Here is a 21,517-nt window from a genome sequence, read left to right on the forward strand (position 1 = left end):
TTTTATGTCCTCTTCCCTAAATGGGGCTCAGATCTCTAGCAGCTCTAAGCTTCCCAGCACCAAGCCAATTCTACCCAAAAGGAGAGGGAAAACAATCTATAGTATGCTATGCATACACACATGAAAATTAGAGTAAACCAATTTTCTACTTGGAATATTCCAAAGTTAGTCTGATTGTACTGTACAAAAAAAAAATATTGAAGCAATCACACGACTAAATTACCCAAGAAAATATCACTTCCAAAGAATTAATGGCACCTCTGTAGGGATAAATACAAATTAAATCACACATTATTAATGCAACTGAAGACCTTACAGTAGAAAGAGTGCCTTGAAGAAATGGACTTTGGAAGAATTTAAAGTACAAAATGAGACTTACAGGTAGAAGCAGGCACTTCGCAGACTGGCGGATATTTCAAAATCGAGCTCAACTACTGTAATTTACCAGTTATGTAGCACTTCATCAAGATAAAGGATCAGTAAATTGTTCATGCTCTGGTATTTTGCTCAGAAAAACAGGCAACATTTTTACAAGTTTTGAACCAGGAGAATAGAACCAAGATTATCAGTCTTGTCATCCATAAATAGCCATTATAGAGGATGTGACAGGTGGAGTCCAATAGAGGGGGGGGGGGGGGGGGGGGGGGGGGGGGGGGGGGGGGGGAAGGGGGGGGGAGCAGGAAGAACGAGGGGGGGGAGCGGGGGGGGGGGGTGGAAAGGGGGGGGGAGGGGGGGGGGGAGGGGGAAGAAAGAGGGGGGGAGGGAGAGGGGAAGAACGAGAGGGGGGAGGCGGGAAAGAACGAGGGGGGGGGGAGAGCGGGAAGAACGAGGGGGGGGGGAGAGCGGGAAGAAACGAGGGGGGAGAGGGGGAAGAACGGGAGGGGCGAGAGAGAGGGAAGAGAACGAGGGGGGGAAGCGGGAGGGGAAGAACGAGGGGGGGAGAGCGGGAGGGAGGCGAACGAGGGGGGGAGAGGAGGAGAGAACGAGGGGGGGAGGGGAGGAGAAGAAGGGGGGGAAGCAGGAAGAACGGGGGAGGGAGCAGGAGAAAGAGCAGGAAGAACGAGGGGGGGGAGCAGGAAGAGGGGGAACGGGGGGAGCAGGAAGAACGAGGCGGAGCAGGAAGAAGGGGGGGGAGGGGAAGAACGAAGGGGGAGCAGGGAGAACGGGGGGGGCAGGGAGCAGAAGACGAGAGGCGGGGGGGGCAGGAAGAGAGGGGGGGGGAGAAGGAAGGAGAAAGAGGGGGGGGGAGGAAGAGGGAGGGGAAGAAACGAGGGGGGGAAGGAAGGAGGGAGAGGGAGGCAGGGAAGAACGAGGGGGGGAGGGGGGAGAAACGAAGGGGGGAGGAAGAACGGGGAGGGAGAGGAGGGGAAGAACGAGGGGGAGAGCAGGAGAACGAGGGGGAGAGGAAGAACGAGGGGGGGGCAGGAGAGACGAAGGCAGGAAGGAAAGGGAAGGAAGAACGAGGGGAGCAGGAAGAACGAGGGGGGAGGGAGAGGAAGAACGAGGGGGGAGAGAAGGGGAGGAGAGGGAAGAAGAGGGGGGGGAGGGAGAACGAGGGGGGAAGGAAAGAAAAGAGGGGGGGGGGAGGAAGAAAGAGGGGGGAGAGGAAGAGAAGAGGGGGGGCAGGAAGAAAGGAGGGGGGGGGAGGAGGAGAGAACGAGGGGGGAAGCAGGAAGAAGAGGGGGGACAGCAGGAAAAGAAGAGGGGGGAAGGAGAGAAAGAAAAGGGAGGGAAGGAAAAGACGAGGGAAGGGGAAGGGGAGAGGAACGAGGGAAGGGGAGGAGGAAGAACGAGGGGGGAAGGAGAAGAGGACAGGGAAGGCAGGAGACGAGGAAGAACAACGAGGAGGAAGGAAAAGAAGAGGGGGGAGCAGGAAGAACGAGGGGGGGAGGGAAGAAACGAGGGGGAAGGGAAGCGAGGGGGGGAGCAGGAAGAACGAGGGGGGGAGGAGGAAGAACGAGGGGGGAGGAAGAACGAGGGGGGAAGGAAGAACGGGAGGGAAAGAGAGAAAGAACGAGGGGGGGAAGAGGAAGAACGAGGGGGGGAAGGAAGAACGAGGGGGGGCAGGAAGGAGGGGGGGAGAGAAGAAGAGGGGGGGAAAGGAAGAAGAACGACCTAAAGGCAGGAAGAAACGAGGGGGGAGCAGGAAGGAACGAGGGGGGGCAGGAAGGAAGGAAGGAGGGGAGGAAGAACGAGGGGGGGAAGGAAGAAGAACGAGGGGGGGGCAGGAAGAACGAGGGGGGGAGCAGGAAGAACGAGGGGGGGCAGGAGAACGAAACGAGGGGGGGAAGGAAGAACGAGGGGGGGGCAGGAAGAACGAGGGGGGGGAGCAGGAAGAACGAGGGGGGGAAGGAAGAAAGAACGGGGGGGGAGCAGGAAGAACGAGGGGGGGAAGGAAAGAACGACGAGGGGGGGCAGGAAGAAAGAACGAGGGGGGAGCAGGAAGAAACGAGAGGGGGGGAAGGAAGAACGAGGGGGGGAAGGAGGAAGAACGAGGGGGGGAAGGAAGAACGAGGGGGGGAGCAGGAAGAACGGGGGGGGAGCAGGAAGAACGAGGGGGGAGCAGGAAGAACGAGGGGGGGGCAGGAAGAACGAGGCGGGGAGCAGAAAAAACAAGGGGGAGCAGAAAGAAGGGAATCGAGAATTTCATGGTGGATGGAGGGCAAACGAGAACAGAGTCGTAATGATTCACTCTTATTGCCAAGGATAAATGCAGTAATGCTTCAGGAAATTAAACATACTAAACATGGGTGATTGTATTAACTAAGGTAAGTTGAGGTGGAAAGATAGTGTGCTATATACGCTCTTAACAGCCATAAAATGGTTTCTTCATTTAGTCAAGTGAGGCACATGCAGGGTCATCAAATTGAAGACAGTTTGAAGAAATGGAAATCAAAGGGAATTTCACCGTACTGAGTAGCAAGAAAGTGTTCTCTGGTGCTGTTTGTTCATGATGGTAACAGCAATCTGTTAACATTAGCAAGTTGAGATGTATAAATTAATAGGAACCTGTTAAAATGCTCCACTCTTTACTTGAAAAGTCTTTGTGGTCGATGGAAAAAACAACAAAACAGATTGCCATTGAATTTGGAGTTAAGCAGGAGCCTGCTTTGTACCCAGCAAAGGCTTTAACCGACTTAGAAACATATAATGCTGAAATTAATGTAATGGTATAAAAAATGTTTCCTATTCACCAATCTGCAAAATAAATACTTGTTTTAACGTAAATCACAGAAAATATTTTTAAAAATTGCAACTAATTGTGATACATCTTAGGTCAACCAACCAACATAATCTTGTACGTTTAAGAAGGAACTGCTGTTGCTGGAAAAATCAAGGTAGATAAAATGCTGGAGAAACTCAGCGGGTGAGGCAGCATCTATGGAGCGAAGGAATAGGTGATGTTTCGGTCGAGACCCTTCTTCAGACCGATGTGGGGGTAATGGGGGCAGGAAGAAGAAAGGAAGAGGCGGAGACAGTGGGCAGTGAGAGTGAGTCCCCCCTTGTCCTCACGTTCCAGCCTACCAGCCGCCACATACAACAGATAATCCTCAGACATTTTTGCCACCTCCTACGGGATCCCACCACTGTCCTCATCTTCCCATCTCCTCCCATTTCGGCTTTCCGCAGAGACCGCTCCCTCCATAATTTCCTGGTTAATTCGTCCCTTCCCACCCAACCCATCCCCTCCCCTCCCCTGGTACTTTCCCTTGCAACCACAGGAAATGCTACACTTGTCTTTACCTGTACTTGTTGATGTACTTGTTGAGTCCATCCAAGGACCCAAGCAGTCTATCCAGGTGCGGCAGAGGTTCACCTGCATCTCCTCCAACCTCATCTATTGCATCCGCTGCTCTAGGTGTCAGCTGCTCTACATCAGTGGGACCAAGCGTAGGCTTGGCGATCGTTTCGCCCAACACCTTCGCTCAGTTCGCAATAACCAACCTGATTTCCCGGTGGCTCAGCACTTCAACTCCCCCTCTCATTCCGAATCAGACCTTTCTGTCCTGGGCCTCCTCCATGGCCAGAGTGAGTCCCACCGTAAATTGGAGGAGCAGCACCTCATATTTCGCTTGGGTAGTTTACACCCCAGTGGTATGAACATTGACTTCTCTGATTTCAGGTAGTCCTTGCTTTCTCCCTCTTTCCTCTCCCCGCTCTCCCACAGCCCACTGTCTCCGCCTCTTCCTTTCTTCTTCCCGCCCCCACCATCCACACATCAGTCTGAAGAAGGGTCTCAACCCGAAACGTCACCTATTCCTTCGCTCCATAGATGCTGCCTCGCCCTCCGAGTTTCTCCAGCATTTTTATCTGCCTACAACGCAACCTCATATGATAGATACAAAACTCTGGAGCAACTCAGTGGGTCAGACAGCATCCCTGGAGAGAAGGAATAGATGACGTCTCGGGTCGGCACCCTTCAAATAGTTTAGACCAGAAACGTCAACTATTCCTTTTCTCCAGAAATGCTGCCTGACCCGCTGAGTAACTCCAGCATTTTGTATCCATCTTCGGTGTACACCGGCATCGACAACTCATTCCTACACAATCTCATATGAACTTCCCACCTCAATCATATGTCAGGTGGTGTTGCCGGGGAAGAGAAGGGAATGTGTTGGGAAAATGAACACTTGCATTCATCGCAGCCCTTTCCACAACTCTAGCCATTTGATTCATGACCAATTTAAAAAAGTGAGAAGAAACCTTTAAACTTACATTACCTGGTACACAAAATAAAATCAGACACCACTTAATTCAGGATCTGGTATCTTTAAAGTTGTGGTTTAAAAAAAATAAATCCTTCTAACAATCAGGAGCGTTTCCCGACATATATTCTGGCTGTAATGCCATTAACTGTTCCAAGCAGATTCTTGCTTCCTCTAGCCACCCTCTACCCTCCCCCATTCCTAACCATTGGCTGTATTCATTCTCAGCATTCCGTTACGCTGAGAAAAGTTTTAGCAAAGGCAGCCTACATTGCAAGTGTAGCTAGTAATCTGCAATGGCATGCATTCCTCTCCAAAATTAACAGCCAAGTTTGTTTTAATCACTTCATAAAATACCATTAGCCCACAGATGCCAGAACCCTTCAGATTCATGAGGGAAATCTTTCAAACAAGATCCTAAAGCATTCAAAAGTCAACAAAAAACATGTAATATAGAGAAACAGAACCTAGATACCACCAGGTAAAAAAAAGATATGCAACATCATTTAACTTAAATTATGTCGAGGGAGGTGGTCAATCAGGTAATATGGCACTAGCCTTTATGTGAATTCAAACTGAGTTGTGTTGTGTTGTGCCAATAGCTGAAACTTTCTAACCTGGGTGACATTGTACAATAACTATTAAATAATTGCTCTGCAACATCCATGTCAGGCTTTTAAGGTAAAAGGGGTTTTTTTTGCCTTCACACTGCGTAACAAAATATACCTACACAACTATGCAAGGGTTTCGGCCCGAAACGTTGCCCATTTCCTTCGCTCCACAAATGCTGCTGCACCCACTGAGTTTCTCCAGCATTTTTGTGTACCTATGCAAACATTGATTCAAATACAACAAGCTTTGTTGAATATTGGAGTAATTCAAGAGGAGGGTTTTGCTGTAAATATTATTCACCCAGGTAGACACAAAATGCCAGAGTAACTCAGTGGGACAGGCAGCATCTCTGGAGACGGAATGGGTGACGTTTTGGGTCGAGACTCTCAGGGGAGGGGGCGGGACAGAGATAGAATGTAGTCAGATGCAGTAAAACTGGTGGGAGAACTGGGAAGTAAATGGCCCTTGTTTCCCTCTCCATCCCCTCCCAAGTTCTCCCACCAGTCTTACCGTCTCCGACTACATTCTATCTCTGTCCCGCCCACTCCCCTGACATCAGTCTGAAGAAGGGTCACGACTCGTTTTTAGGTAACATCTGTGTTTCTACCTATATTAAATATAAAATGACAGGTGACCCACACATTATGGAGGAATTGCGGTCTTATCAAATGGTCTGTATCACGATTCTTGGCAACATGAAACCCCTTTTCCTATTTAATCCTGTATTATGTGCTGGTGTTCCTACAGATGTTTCTTCTCTCGAAGTCATTTTATTGACGATGACAAAGTGACCCACTGCCAACATTTTACAACTGGGGCTGACTTTAGATTCTAGGGAAAGAAGGAAATCGGTTAGTCATTCAATACTGCAGGGCAATAAGATTTACATACGAGTCATCATGTCCATTGGGTCTGTACTCACAGAAAAGTCCCTCCCGTGACACGCACTCTCCAGGGGGCACATGAACAGATCTCTCAGAGCGCAGAGCTCTTCATCTGCACAACATTTTCTCTAACGTGCAAAACTTTTGGATTAGGATACGATTTAGAAAGTAGGGATATCAGAGACAGGGATGGGATTCGAAGATCAGAGATTATGGAAGAAAGATAGAGTTCAGAGGATGATGGATTAAAATGCCGTGATTTAGCAGAAGTGAAAGCAGAGGAATTACTTTAAGGAGCTAGTGCAAGAGCTGACCATGACTACTGAATCTCCTCAAAATGCAGTGTCATAGAGAAAGCCTTGTAACTGAAGAGCACAGTGGTGCTGCATGTTCTCAGACATGAACAGGCATTATATGGCAAAGGAGGGACTTGGCTGTGACGGCAAATTTCCCACGGTGACCCATATCCAAATCTTATTGTCCAGCACTCTTTAAAAAATGACAATCTGTTGTTTCTTAAGCATTTTGGGTTTACTTTCCTTCCCCACCACCCACACAAAAATCTGTAAGAGCCAAATTTATTCCATATCTTAAATTCTTGTGAATTTAGTATGGGTGATTGTCAGCAAGGGCATAAGGTAGACACAAAATACTGGAGTAACTCAGTGGGTGATTCACTGATTTACTCCAGCATCTGCAGTTCTTTCTTAAATATGGAAAGAGCAAAACTCTGGTTTGACTGTATATGAATTTAGATGTTTACAGAAAGATCGCCAATGATAACTTTAAATAAAATGTTTATGTAAAGCATTTATATATTGATGATCTCTCAGATGGTTTCAAACGGATTTATACAGCACAAAGGAAATAGCTCTCACCACTCAGAAGTTAACATGTAATATGTAGGAAGGAACTGCAGATGCTGGTTTGCACCAAAGATAGACACAAAATGCTGGAGTAACTCAGCGGGACAGGCAGCATCTCCGAATAGAAGGAATGGGTGATGTTTTGGGTCGTGAAGGGTCTCAACCTGAAATGTCACTCATTCCTTCTATCCAGAGATGCTGCCTGTCCCGCTGAGTTACTCCAGCATGTGTGCATTTGTGCCTGGAAGGTCATGTTTGACTAATCTTCTTGAATTTTTTGAAGATGTTACTCGGGAAATTGATGAGGGTAAAGCAGTGGATGTTGTGTATATGGACTTCAGTAAGGCCTTTGACAAGGTTCCTCATGGAAGGTTGGTTAAGAAGGTTCAATGGTTGGGTATTAATGGTGGAGTAGCAAGATGGATTCAACAGTGGCTGAATGGGAGATGCCAGAGAGTAATGGTGGATGGTTGTTTGTCAGGTTGGAGGCCAGTGACGAGTGGGGTGCCACAGGGATCTGTTGGGTCCACTGTTGTTTGTCATGTACATCAATGATCTGGATGATGGTATGGTAAATTGGATTAGTAAGTATGCAGATGATACTAAGATAGGTGGGGTTGTGGGTAATGAAGTAGAGTTTCAAAGTCTAGAGAGATTTATGCCAGTTGGAAGAGTGGGCTGAAAGATGGCAGATGGAGTTTAATGCTGATAAGTGTGAGGTGCTACATCTTGGCAGGACAAATCAAAATAGGACGTACATGGTAAATGGTAGGGAATTGAAGAATGTAGGTGAACAGAGGGATCTGGGATGAACTGTGCACAGTTCCCTGAAAGTGGAATCTCATGTAGATAGGGTGGTAAATAAAGCTTTTGGTGTGCTGGCCTTTATAAATCAGAGCATAGAGTATAGAAGTTGGGATGTAATGTTAAAATTGTACAAGGCATTGGTGAGGCAAATTCTGGAGTATGGTGTACAAATTTGGTCGCCTAATTATAGGAAGGATGTCAACAAAATAGAGAGAGTACAGAGGAAAATTACTAGAATGTTGCCTGGGTTTCAGCAACTAAGTTACAGAGAAAGGTTTAACAAATTAGGTCTTTATTCTTTGGAGCGCAGAAGGGTAAGGGGGGACTTGATAGATGTTTTTAAAATGATGAGAGGGATAGACAGAGTTGACGTGGAAAAGCTTTTCCCACTGAGAGTAGGGAAGATTCAAACAAGGGGACATGACTTGAGAATTAAGGGACTGAAGTTTAGGGGTAACATGAGGGGGAACTTCTTTACTCAGAGAGTGGTAGCTGTGTGGAATGAGCTTCCAGTGAAGGTGGTGGAGGCAGGTTCGTTTTTATAATTTAAAAATAAATTGGATAGTTATATGGACGGGAAGGGAATGGAAGGTTATGGTTTGAGCGCAGGTATATGGGACTAGGGGAGAATATGTGTTCGGCACGGACTAGAAGGGTCGAGATGGCTTGTTTCCGTGCTGTAATTGTTATATGGTGTATCTTAACATGTGTAATACAATCAATTACTTCGTTAAAAGATAAAAATCAAGTGGCTAGCTTCTAGAGCAAACGTACAAACAAGATGTTCCTAATCATTTTTCTCTCCTGCCATCCATTGTAGTCAACCGTACTATTTTTGTAAAATTATAATAATTACTGGACAGATTATATGCTGTAAATCATGTGGCAATCTGCAGGAACATCTTCAAGGCATTGCGACTCATTGTGGATTATGTCAGGTGGTTCCTCCGACAGACTACCAATGTCATTTGCTAGAATGCCTCATCACCAGAACTTCCAAATATTTTTCCAAGATTTTTGCCCGGCTGTAGCTGAGGAATGACTTTCCTGTCAAATCCTTCAATAACCAGGTTCAATAACCAGTTTCAGTGCCACGCTATAATGCCCCCAAGGTGTCTGGAGTGAGGAATGAAACAAGATAGTCTTTCACTACATCTGTAATGATCCCTGGAACGGTTTTAGGATGCAAAATTCACTCAAATAAGACTACAAAATGTTCACAGGGACACACACCAAGGCAATCATCAACTACTCTGCAAGATTATCAACCTGATGATAGATGCACTTTGGCCTGCCTATAACCTGGTCTTCCAATGCAAAGAGCTACCCAGAATGTTGCAACTGACACACTCTTGAACTACATGTTGGAAGGACACAAGGACATCTCTATGCAGCTTCCCAAAATCCTCCATGGGGAAAGGCCAAGGTTTAATGCTACATGCAGAATTTCAATCTTCCAGATGAATGTGATTTGATTTGCACAATGAAGGATGACGAATAAGTACACATTATTAGCAAATATTATGAATAAGATGCATTTTTGCTTAAATGCATATTATAAATTCCCAATGCAGTGCGCTATTCAACATAGCAGACCATCAAATCAGTTTACTAGAGAATAGCTTTCACAGCTTTGAATAGATACATCTCAATATTGAGCCATTCACATCTCTTTAGAAAAATATTATTTAGCTCTTCAACAAAATACTACCAACAGTGTCAGCAGTCTCACAACAGCACAGATGGGAATAGTCTTTTAATGACAGAAACAAAGTCAATAAATATTTGCTTACAAAATAATCTTCCGCCTTAGACCAGTTCCAAGTGCCGTTAATTTCTTACACTGCACATATTCTATATTAAACTACATTAAACGATCACTCCAACACTATTGAAGCAAGATTTTAGTTGTACTGGGAGTCAAGGCTCAAAAACAAAAAAACTGCAGATGCTGGAAATCTGAAATCAAAACTAAAAAGGAAAAAAAACACACAGCAACAGGCAGGATCTGTGAAAAGACATGTAATGGGCCTGTCCCATTTAGGTGACTTTTTAGGCGACTGCAGGACACTATGCGGTCGCCACATGTTCACGGTTGGTTGCCGGGGAGTCGCCTTCATGGTCGCGAGGAGTTCCTGCATTCTGGGAGCTAGTCGCAGCCTCATTATGGTCGCTGTGAATTTTTCAACATGTTGCAAAATTAGCAGCGACCAGAATGAAGTCGCCATGGAGAGTAGCGAGAATTCTCGTGTCGTAGGTACAGTGGGTGTTGTAGGTTCTCATAGGTTGCAGCCGGTGAATTTCATTGACTCATTGGGGGTTAAAAAAAGCAGTAGTTTTCAGAACCAAGGATAATTGACCGGTAATGTTAATGTCCGCCGCGCTTCACAGCCTTGTATCTCTGGCTTCTTAAAAGTTGTCTCTACTCCTTCTCGCCCCTCTTAAAGGACTTGCGTCCCTTCCTGTACACTGTGCTTTCACCCTCTTAATTACAGCGTCAACCTTCCTGTTCATCACGTTGTGCGTCTGTATCACATTGGCTTTGCACCGTGTGAATTTCAGACAGCGCTCCCCCCATTTGCGAAACGTCAAAACGATTTCATTTTCACAGATGCTGTCTGATCTGCTGAGTTTTTCCAGCATTTTCTGTTTTGTTTTAATTTCACATCTTGCATGATTTTAATTCAATTACAGTCGGAATTAATTAGGTTTATTAATGAAGGTGGTTGAGAGCACCCTCTTGGTATAGCTGCAGAATTATCACCATTGTACCTATAGGGACGACATTCCACGATTCTTATCAATGATAAAAAGAAAATCAAGTTCAGGTGAAGTACAACCTGGAAGGAAACTTGCAAGTGGCTCCATTCCTATGATCCAGCTGCAACTTGGTCTGATGAAGTTACAAATATCCAGCAAGCATGGTGCTGTGTTTCTCAGTTTCAGCTTTATTTGATTCCCCCACTCTCTCCTCTGTTCTTATTTATCACTAATCCAAAATTGGGAAATTCAATGTTCATACCACTAGATTGTAAGCTGCTCAAGCAGAACATAAGGATGTTCCTCCAGTTTGCGGAAGTGGCCCAGGATAGAACGGTCAGTATGGGAATTGGAGGGGGGAATAAAAATGGTTAGCAACCGGGAGATCCAACAAGCCTTGACAGATCAATTTACAAGGGGATCTTGATCAGCTGGATAAGTGGGCTGAGGAATGACAGATAGAGTTAAATTCAGGTAAGTGTGAGGTGTTGCACTTCGAAAAGTCAAATCAGGGTAGGACCAGAGGAGTGTAAGAAGGTACTGCAGATGCTGGTTTATACCGAATATAGACACAAAGTGCTGGAGTATCTCAGCGGGCCAGGCAGCATCTTTGCAGAAAATGGATAGGTGACGTTTTGGATTGGACCCTTCTTCAGACTGAAGCCCAGGTGAGGGGAGGGAGTCCCAAGGTGACCAAACGCGCCATACCGATTGCAGCGGCATGAAGAAAGCGCTGTCCCCAGATGCTACATCATGAGCCTCAATCTTGTCATTGGACCCTGCGGTGGGTGAAGGGCTCACTGGTGCGCCATGCAATTCAGGGGTGGGGTTGAAATACAGGGCTCTAACTGGCCAGAGAGATGGTGCTAACCATGGGTACATCAGCAGGTCCATCCGCTATATCCAAAATCCATTATGAAGGGGTCCGCTAGAATAAGGATTTATTGTATATATTTGATTTGCAGAATCTGTTAATCTTTACCACTCACCAAATGAAAGCAATAATCTGGATTGCTGAGGTAGATACATTGTTAACCTTGCTATAAAAGGCCCCATGTTGTCCCTATCTTTTGCATTTAAAACATTGGTGCACGCAAGATTTAAAAATATGAATACAAATCACCATTTTGGGTAGTGAATGGAAAACCTTGCCACAAAGAGCAAATCTCAATTCTGATTTCACAAGGAATTAGATGTATCAGAATGCAAGGCATCTCAGCTATGCAAAAGGTCATGGTAGTCTGCAGTAACTAAGCAACATTTTTCAAAATGGTAGCAATTGCATTCAGCAATCCTGGCACCAAAGAAAAGCAATGCCAATGGTTTGGTGCTCATTATTATATTAAGTTTTAGCAGATGTTAAAATGGAAGCACTTGAATATTCAAGTTATGATTTTACGAGTTCAAAAGATGTGCAAGTGCCACAGTACAACAATAAAATAGGCTAAGATAGTAACAGGAAAGCTTGGTATTAGCTAAATTCACTCCGATGTTGAAAAGGGTGATCCTGCAAGTATGCCTGGATCTGAAAGACTACTTTATTTACACAGCAGCCAAATGGTTGAAGAGTTTTAAAATTTAAATCTCAGAGGTCAATCTTAAAAACTATTAATTTTGCTAATAGTTATTCTATGCCTTCGGAACAAAATTAATTCCCATATTTCCATGAAGAATGCAATAGCTAAGAGAATTAGAACCCATACACTCATCTCGCTAGTCAGCAAGATCAGGGTTGGTTCATTTTCTTCGAAATTAAATAAAAATGCAATATTTGTTGTACTTCAGATATCAAAATAGAAATGCTGGATAGGTGCAGCATTTCTGGCAGCATTGTGACGAGAGAAAAGTAAACATTCTAGGCCAAATTCATTAATAAACTGATAATGGTTTTAAGTACAGCAGGGAGGGCAAGTGCAAGTCAGCAAGAATAAGATTTATAGCAAGGAAGATTAAGTGAGAAATGGGATGATGGCATGGGTTAATTACGGAATAATAAAGGACACCTGAAGAAAAGATAGGTCTAACATTGGTACAAATAAGAGAAACAGATTATCTGAAATTGTTTAGAAAACTCATTCCTGCAAGGCTTATATTATGACAAACTGAAAAATTAGGTGTTGTTCCTAGAGGTTAAAATTAACGTCATTGAAACACTGCAGGAGGCAGAGTGTACACATGTATCCCAAAAGCCTTCATCTACGTTGCAATATGTTTCTCAATTGGAGAGGCAACCACATCAGGAACAGTGAACATAGTACAGGTGCACAACCTTTTATCCGACAGCCTTGGGACCAGACACTTTTCGTAATTTGGAATTTGTCGGTCTTCGGAATGGAAATTTTTTAGCGTAGATTTTAATGGCTGGCTCAGTGGTAGAGTGCCCGGCTCATATCCGCAAGGTCGCGAGTTTGCGCCTTGATCCCGGCAGTTCCTCGGTCGCGAGTTTGAGTCTTCAGTGTAGTTTTTTTCTTGCAGAATAAATGTCTGTATGAAATGCAGTGTGTTGAATGAATTCCTGAATTTGTAAATGTGACCGCAGCATTGAATCACCTCCCGCACTCATATCACCCTAGCGGGGCTACATGCCCTAAGGCGGCCTAAGGCGACATTTTCACACTCTTATATCCGTGTGCAGCAGAGGTGCCAAACGTGAGCTTTGGTGTGCAGACGACATCCTGGAAAAATGTCTGGTTTCTTCAAGGTAGGCGATATACCCTCCCGGGCAATGTACCCTCCACTTCTCTTTTATGAATGGGATTTAGTTCCCCTTTCTTCCAGGACAGGTTCCGCTGTCACCTCTGCGGGCCACCCTCGGTGAACGCTCACTCAACTTTGTCTTGGGGATTCCTACTCTCCCGCGCAATGTACCCTCACTTTTTATGAAGGGGAAGACGACCGGAGGTTCCGCTGTCACCTCTGCGGGCCGCCCTCGGTGAACGTCCTGTCTCCCTGTCCCTGGGATAGCATGGGGCGATCAAAAGCACAATCTCCCCCCCACCCCCAATCCAGAGGAATCCGCTCCCCGATGGGCCGCTACGGCGACAAGTGGCAGTTGACAGCCCGAGAACAAGACGCACCTTGCGCACCAGCAGCAGCTGCCCCTCTGGAGTTGGAGCGGGGCTGGACTGGAGTTGCTGATCTGGGATCTCCGTGCTTGCAGTGGGCCTGGGGGTCGGTGTCCCGATGAGGGGGCCACAGCTCGGGCTGGTGGGCGAACTGCCACTTGTCGCCGTAGCGGCCCATCGGGGAGCGGCTTCTGCCCGATGTCTCCCGCTAGTTTGCAGTTTTCCTCTGGAGTTGGAACGGGGCTGCAGTTTGGTCCTGACGTCTGGTGACTGGCATTGCCGACGTTGCAAAGCCCCCGCCCGATAGCATTCAGTCATTGAGAGTGGTGTTACGGTGACGTCTCCGGTGACTGCACGGGAAGACAGTGCAAGCCCCCGCGCCGGGCAGAGCTGTGATGAAACTTTGCTGCTCCCTGCCTGCTGATTTTAAAACGTTCCCACGCAAGACTCACGATACACTGTGTGTCGTGAGTCTACCGTGGGAACTTTTTAACTCAGAGGGCAGACAGCAGCATATTGTCATTTATTAACCCTCCCAGCAATATACCCTCAGTTCTCTTTTATGATATTTGATTTAGTTCCCCTTTCTTTGAGGACTTGACCGGATGTTCCGCTGTCACCTGTTTGCGGGCTCCCTCCGTGACTTTTTCAAGGACCTTTTTTAAACTGAAAAAATTCGCTATTCGGCTGTTTTCGTTATTTGGATCTTCGGATAGGATCCGTGCACCTGTATAGTCAAAACAGTGAAAATAAAGCCAATAAATGCACAACTCAATTAAGTATCCCCTCCATTTGTTTTAAAACAATGTATGGCAGGGCAATCAAGGGATAATGACACATGGTAGCCATGATGGGGTCTTGTCAAAATGCTGGTTTAACCTGTAACGCAACACACCACTTTAAGTTAAGAATGACGTCTGCGATTATGAAAAGCCATCTACAATCGAGCACAAAGTTGAAAATTACATGCCCACCCAGGAGGTCTGCATGTAAAGTTATGGTTAGTCTATATGTCTTAATATTCACTCCAGATAGCATTCACTCATTGAGAGTGGTGTTATTGTGATTTTCGACTTGCATTTTAAAGCACAGCCATCTTTTTATGATTAAATATTGTTGAAACACAACAGAACAACAGTTCAATATTTGATATTTGAATCTGCAATTCTTTGAGGACTTGAATGGAAAAATGCTGTTTTGCTCCACTATGTTAGTAAATGAAAAGTTGCTAGGCTGTGGGAATCTGAGGATCCGCATTGGAAGGACAAACGAGGGGACATTGGACACTACAGGAACAGGATCCATGGAAAATGCTCTATGGTTTCTAATTAGCATAGCAACATGACATTTTAAGACTACGGGTTTACATAGAACAACAGAGTAGTACAGCACAAGAACAGCTTCAGCCCACAATGTCTATGATAAACATGAAGCCAGTTAAACTAAATGTGATCCACATTCATCCATACTCACGTGCCTATATAAAAGTCTCTGAAATGCCACCATCATATCTGCCTCCACTACCACCCCATGCAATGCATTCCAGACACCCACCACACTGTCTAAAAAATAATTTGCTCCGCACCTCATCTTTAAAATTTGGCTCTCTCACCTTAAAGCCATGCCCTCTAATCTTTGACATTTCCACACTGGTAAAAAAAAGTTCTGACTGTCAACCCTATCATGTCTCAATTGTATATACAGGTTGAACACTGATTTTGCAGAACCCTTGGTTCCAGAGCCTTTCTGGATTATCTGGACCCATGCAGAACTCTGGGACTTTATTACCTTCACTACTAATTTGCATCCAGCATTCAAATTCACTTGGACAATCTCCCTTCTGTTTCTTGATCTCACCCTCTCCATCACAGGATATAGACGATCGACTGACGTCTATTATAAACCTACTGATTCCCACAGCTATCAAGGCTACACTTCTTCCCACCCTGCCACCTGCAAAGACTATCCCCCTACCAATTCCTCCGTCTACTGGGCAAAATGCGGTGTTCCATACCAGGACATCAGAGGTGTCCTCATTTTTTAATGAACGGGTGTTCCCCTTCTCCATTATAGAAGACCTGCAAGGAAAAGCCTGTGGGTCCAACATCTGTGGTCGGAAAGTTACTTGAGAGTATTCGAAGGGATAAGATTTACAAGCATTTAGAAAGACATGGACTGATTTGAGATACTCAGTACGATTTTGTACATGGGAGGTCGTGTCTTACGAATCTGATTTAGTTTTTTTTTTAACTTGTACCCAAAAAGGTTGATGCAGGCAGCGCTACAGACAAAGTCTATGTGGATTTCAGCAAGGCATTGACAAGGTACCGCATAGAAGGCTGCTCTGGCAGGTTAGATCGCATGGGATCCAAGGAGAGCTAACCGACTGGATAGAAAATTGGCTTCATGGAAGGAAGAGATGGTGATGGTGGAAGGTTGTTTTTTGGACTGGAGGCCTGTGAATAATGGTGTGCCTCAGGGTTTGGTGCTGGACCCATTGCTGTTTGTCATCTATATCAATGATTTTGGTGAGAATATACAAGGCAGGTTTAGTAAGTTTGCATATTATATTGTATTCATTGTATTGTATTGTATTGTATTGTATTGTATTCAGCGAGTCCAGTATAATTGTCATTATCTCATTAGAGAAAACAAAATGAATTTTCCTTGCAGTCAACATAAAAATAAATAATAAATAAATAAAACATTTATTTTTTTAAAAAGCACGAAAACAGAAGTCCACGACACAACATAACCACAACACAATGGCACCAAAGTTGAGGAAGGTACCATAGTCCAGCCAGCCTCCCCGCCGATCTTCCCAAATGTTCACCCATGGTCGGGGCTTCCCGAGCACCTGCAGTCGCCGCCACAGGCGGCCCGATGCTCAGGCCCTCACGCCGGGATGATGGAACACCGACGCCGAACTCCGACGGAGAACATCCTCAGCGGCCCGGACCGCCAGATCAGCCACCTCCCACCGGAGTCCGCGGCTCCCGAAGTCCACAGGCCGAGCCGGGCGGAGTGGCATACAGATAAGCAGAATACTCTTAAAACGTATTACCAAATAGAGTTTCAATTCAATTTAAATGATTATTGATATTATAAGCCCATGGTGTGCTCCTAAAATTAAAGCAAATGCAATTTTACATCAGTTTCCGCCTTTCACAAAGATAGCTTTAGATACCAAAGAGAAAAAAAAACAAATTTTCAGTTCAATTCGTCATGACCTCTAACGGTTTAAAAACATTTTATTAAAGTTCCAATATTGGGTCTAATCAAATATGGTACAATCTTTTCAATGAAGAATCTAATGTGAAAATTAACATCAAAATTTATCCTGTATTGAATGCCAACTAATGATAGTTACACTTTTGCATTGATCTGCTTTTAAAAAGGTTCAGAAATTTGATTGGCGCCTGGCAAATGTTACCGTAACTTGCACGGAAAAAGAAAACTTGAACTGCTGCTCGAGGCATTCGAGGCTGGTGTCCATTGGGACAAGATGTTTGAGGGGATGGGGTGATTTAGCATTCAGATGGCTGGCTTATTGGAATCTAAACCAGTGGTGCACAGCTTTTTAGATAAAAGTCCAGATTCACAATCTAAATCACTTACATACCTTTTATTCATTGTTCTTTATCTCTCCAAATCATCGTTTATTTCTCTAATTTCCCTTATCCTGAACCAGTCAGAAGGGTCTCGACCCGAAACGTCACCCATTCCTTCTCTCCAGAGATGCTGTCTGTCCGGCTGAGTTATTCCAGATTTGTGTCGATCTTTGGTTTAAACCAGCATCTGCAGTTCCTTCCTACACACTAAATCACTTGCAGACTACTTGCAAAAGACATCAGTTCAACCATGCATACACAAACACCAATATTTGTATACAAAGCCAAATGTTAACATTTACTATCAGCCTAGATTCTGCTCATATTTCTACCAAACTAACAATAGTTTCATTATTTAAAATGCAGGGAATTTTCTCTTGTGGTTTGTGAATTTGACAGCATAAAAGCTAAAGTTTGCTTACTATTTATGTCCTGAAGGCTCAAGAACATTTTTCTTTTCAATCGAGAACGCAGCCCAGACTTTCACTGTTTTGTAAGTTTAGCTTCAATTATTAATGCAATGCAAATTTCCCTCCTTCACTACAGGTCTGTACTTGATACAGTAAACCTTGTTTTGATGGACCCCTTTATAATGGATTTTGGATGTAGTGGATGGACCTGCCTATGCAGCCCTGGCCGTGTAGAGTCATGGCTTCCAACCCCACCCGTCTCAAAAGTGCACCAGCGGGCCCTTATTCAGCTACCGAATTATCCGGTTACATGGCTGTTGTTGTGGCTCACATTGTAGTCCTTGGGGGTCAATGCTTTCTTCAGCCCGTTGCAACCGACAGGACATGCTTGGTCACCATGGAAATTCCTCCCCTACTGCTGCCTCCTGTCGGCACTTTGCCCTCTTTGAGAGGGAGGGAGCCCCACGTCCTGTTGTTGGTAGCGGCCTGAAGGAAGCGTGTTCCCCAGGGCTACAGCGCGAGTCACGACATCAGCCACATGAACCAGTGACGAAGAGCTTGCTGGTGCAAATCAGTGGCATTGACACCTAGTTTTAATGTGAAACGACAAAGTGCTGGATTAACTCGGCAGAAAGAATCAGTCTGTAGAAGGGTCCTGTCATCACCTATGCATGTTTTCCAGCGATGCTGTCTGACCCATTGATTTACTCCAGCACATTTGTGCCTGTTTTAACCATCGTTTACAGTTCTTTGTTTCAACTACTTACAATGATAATACTTTACTGAGTTATAACGGATAACCGGCAATAACGGACACCATTCCCCCTGCTATGCTCTGTTATAACGAGGCTTTACTGTATTACACTTTCTTGGCTACTCAATTCGCTTATCACTAAAAGCACACTTTTGTTTAATATTTCATTAAAAGCCACTGAAAAGTCTCCACTTTTAAAGTTTATTTATGTTATATTGTGCATATTGTACTGTCCTATTAAAGACACTCGATAAACCTGAATATTGAAACCTACAGGTCATATTTACTTAATTTAATCCATTGACTTTACAATTAGGTTAACAGTAAGATCAGAAGTACATGGGGATCTACTAGAGTAACTAAAATTAAACCTTTCACTCACGCAGAGCACAAACAAATCTGAAGATTCATTGGATGTTTAGGATATTTATTTTGGAAATGGATGGAGTATATTTTCATAATGCAAATGAGGTATTTCCCTGAACTCTGCCTTGACCCACACGGCACACTTGCAGTGGATGAATGGGAGGTTCCCATCCTCGTGTAAATCATCAATAAAATGTCAGCACCATGCCTCAGGACAAGAAGCTTGACGTGTTACAGGCATTGTATTCTCTGGAGATCACAGCTGATTCACCCACAAAGGTAGTTTTAAGACTTGAGACCGCCAGGCTTCAACTCTCAGACACCTCCTCCTATTTATCCTTGGACCATGACCCCACAGACGAGCACCAGGCCATTATTTCAAACACCATCACTGGCTTCATCGCTTCCGGCTCCCTGCCCTCCCAAGCCTCCAACCTCATCGTTCCCCAGCCCGACACGGCCCGATTTTACCTTCTCTCCAAAATCCACAAACCTGACTGTCCTGGCAGACCCATTGTTTCTGCTTGATCTTGTCCCACCAAACTTACATCGATTCCATCCTGGTCAGTTTCAATTGTGACCGTATTTCCAAAGATAAAGTATTTAAACTTCTTGCATGTGAAAACGACCGCTAGCATTTTGGGCGTCTGGATGTCGCGTTTTTGGGTGTAGCGTTTTTCTGTGTCAGTCATGGTGCGCGAAGCAGAGGCAACAGGCCTGTTGCCGTTACCATCATCTTGGAGACAGGCTGCCCCCAAACTGTACAGTGAGGCGTCACAAGTCAGTGTGACTGGTAATTTAGAATTAAAGTAGGCGAGAGTGGGAGCACAAGACATCTGCTGTTTAAGAGTGTCAAACGCCCTCTGCTGTTGCTTATGCCAGGCCCAAACAGTGTATTTGTGGGTCAGCTGGCGCATGGGGCTGATATTTCACTGAAGTTAGGCATAAATTTCCCCAAGTAGTTTACCATGCCAAGGAATTTGTGCAGGCTGAGCACGTCTGTGGGTGCTGGTAACTCGCTAACAGCAATGGTTTTCGATGGATCAGCTTTGAGACCGTCTTTAGTGAACACATGGCCTACGTGGTTCATCCCATTTATTCTGAATTTGCACTTTTGAGGGTTTAACTTGAGGTTGATTTATTTAGCGTGGTCCAGAATCCATTTTAAATTTGCGTCGTGTTCTTGAATAGTTTGTCCAGCAACAAGGATATCATCAACTACGATGGAGCCTGGGTAGCCTGCAAACAATTGTTCCATATTGTGTTGAAATACTTCACTGGCAGAGCTTATGCCGAATGGCATAAGAATACATTTGTACCGCCCGAAGGGTGTGCTGAAGGTGGTTGACTTGGAGTTGTGTTCCAGAGCAATCTGCCAGAATGAACTCTTTGCATCTAGTACTGTGAATACAGTCGCTTCGCCCATCTGCGCTGCAATCTCTTCCACTGTGAGCATGGGATAGTGTGGTCGCTTAATGGCTGTGTTTAAATCCTTAGGATTGATGCAATTCCGTATTTCATCCTTATTCTTTTTCGTTGCTACGAACATGGTCGAGACCCAATCTTAGGGGTCAGCAACGGGGGCAATCGCACCCATAGCCACCATTCAATCGAGCTCACCTTATACACGGTCCCGCATAGCATGGGGAATCCAGTGTGCCGGACAGATAACTGGGAGTACATCAGGGTTAGTTGTGATCATGTCGTTGACAGGCAACCTGCCGGCTTGTCGTCGAACACTTTTGTATTGTATCAGGATTTGTTGAGTGAAGCCACATTGCCCGTGGCGAGTCAGGCACTAGTCCTGCAGGTGGTCCCACCATCAGAGGTCCAGTCCACAAAAGCTCAACATTCAGAAAGGTGGTATGACAAAATGAGCAGGCCGCTTCCACCATTAGCCGCGGGGCAAATGGTGCACCTGCAAACCGACAAAGGTCATGACCGTATCGACGTAATTTCTGGAACTGCCTCCGAGCCATGTTCATACTTGGTCAATGCCGATGGCGGCACCTACAGACGTAATAGGCAACATATCCTGCCTGTGGTACACAAAAATGCTGGAGAAACTCAGCGGGTGCAGCAGCATCTATGGAGCAAAGGAAATAGGCGACATTTCGGGCCGAAACCCTTCTTCAGACTGATTATATCCTGATTGTGAATGAGCCAGCACCACCTCCGTACTATCCTGACCGTAATAGGCAACATATCCTGCCTGTGAATGAGCCAGCACCAACTCCGTACTATCCTTCCACATCCAGCGGCATCGGCTCAACTGCACCAGCACGACAACCTGTTTCGGATACCGTTACTTTGCCGATGGCTACGCCACCTCCACCTGTGCCAAACTCTCGTGTTTCGTCACAGGGAATGCAGTTTCAATCTCCGACACCTATTTCACCACCGAATGTGTCCCCGGTGGCAGATGGACTATACCATATGATCATGGCTGATCATCCAAAACCAGTCTGAAGAAGGGTTTCAGCCCGAAACGTCGCCTATTTCATTCGCTCCATAGATGCTGCTGCACCCGCTGAGTTTCTCCAGCAATTTCATTTATCTTCGATCTTCCAGCATCTGTAGTTCCTTCTTGAACATCCAAAATCAGTACCCTGTTCCTGCTTTTTCCCCCCATATAGTCCCACAAGCTAAATCTAACATTGAAACCATCCAGTGAAT

General features: G+C 45.3%; 1 protein-coding gene across 1 annotated transcript in view; it reads right to left on the reverse strand.

Annotated features, from left to right (window-relative positions):
* The window catches only part of LOC129696566 (exostosin-1-like), a 114,868-nt gene that overhangs the window by 52,981 nt on the left and 40,370 nt on the right, over positions 1–21,517 (reverse strand). The window lies entirely within an intron of this gene.

The sequence above is a fragment of the Leucoraja erinacea genome, chromosome 4 (genome assembly GCF_028641065.1).
Source record: "Leucoraja erinacea ecotype New England chromosome 4, Leri_hhj_1, whole genome shotgun sequence".
Classification (NCBI taxonomy): Eukaryota; Metazoa; Chordata; class Chondrichthyes; order Rajiformes; family Rajidae; genus Leucoraja; species Leucoraja erinaceus.